Raw genomic sequence first — 1564 nt, 5'->3', positions numbered from 1 at the left:
CGCAAAGCATATACCTAAAACCTTTTAACAAAACAACCTAATATCATTCAATGAATTTACAAGGGGAAGATAGGGTTTGTACTTACAGGTTGGACGAGCTCACAGATTCGACGGAGCCTGGAGAGTGCAACTTTTAATTAGAGCAGAAGTGAGAGAGCGAAATGTTATGTTGCGCGAAATCTGAAAATTTTAGGTTTCAGGGTTCAAAGTATAAGAATAAGAGCCAAATCTAAAAAATTTAGGTCGCGCGAAATTTTTTAGAGAGCGCGCGCTTTAAAACGTCGAAAGAAAAACCAAGGCGAAAGTTCTACAAGGACCGACGTAAATTTAATATTCCACGACGGAAACTTCATTTTTCGAAAAAAGAACGTAAGGCCGTTTATTTTGAAGCTTCATTTTTCGGATTAATTTTAAATTAATTTTGAATATTTTTATATAACGACGACTGAAAAACCACGTCGGGGTTAAGAAATTAAAGACGTTGTAAATTATATAAACCGACTTACATATTAAAATGACGTCGTTTAAAGCGAAAACCATGTCGTATATTTTACTGCACGACGTAAAATATGTATTCCACGACCCAACCACCGTCGTTAAAAATTAATACCCTAAACCCTTAAAACTAAATTATACAATTTAAAAAATTAAGTTTATAAAAGGTTTTATGGTTTTACAGCCTAATATATACCCTAGACTACCCAAAAATTATACTTTAAAAATAAACCCCAATAAATAAAAACCCTAATCTCTAAACCCTAGACTCTAAACCCTAAATCATAAAACTCGAAGTGATTTTATGACTCATCAAAAGAATTTTATTTTGGAAGGTCATTTTAAAATTTTGTTATTCAAAATGAATTTTTTCAAGGTTTAGGGGAATAAAATATATCAATGATTTCATAGGAGTTGACTTTGCATTTTTCTGATTTATTTTAAATTTATTTTGAATATTTTGATATAAAAATAATAAAATATTCTTATCACAACAACAACCCACGTCGGTGTTAAGAAATTGAAGGCGTTGTAAATTATAATAGACGACTAACATATTAAAATGACGTCGTTTAAAGTAGAAACCATGTCGGATATTTTACTGCACGACGTAACATATGTATTCCACGACTCAACCACCGCCGTTAAAAATTAATACCCTAAACCCTTAAAACTAAATTATATAATTTAAAATTTTAAGTTTATAAAAGGGTTTATGGTTTTACAGCCTAATATATACCCTATACTACCCAAAAAATATACTTTAAAAATAAACCCCAATAAATAACAACCCTAATCTCTAAACCCTAGACTCTAAACCCTAAACCATAAAACTAGAAGTGATTTTATGACTCATCAAAACAATTTTTTTTTGGATGGTCATTTTAAATTTTTGTTATTCAAAATGAATTTTTTCAAGGTTTATGGGGAAGAAAATATATCAATGACTGCATAGGAGTTGACTTTTCATTTTTCTGATTTATTTTAAATTTATTTTGAATATTTTGATATAAAAATAATAAAATATTCTTATCACAACAACAAACCACGCCGGTGTTAATAAATTGTA

Source organism: Prunus dulcis, chromosome 1 (assembly GCF_902201215.1).
Source record: "Prunus dulcis chromosome 1, ALMONDv2, whole genome shotgun sequence".
Lineage (NCBI taxonomy): Eukaryota > Viridiplantae > Streptophyta > Magnoliopsida > Rosales > Rosaceae > Prunus > Prunus dulcis.
This window is presented reverse-complemented; position numbering follows the sequence as displayed.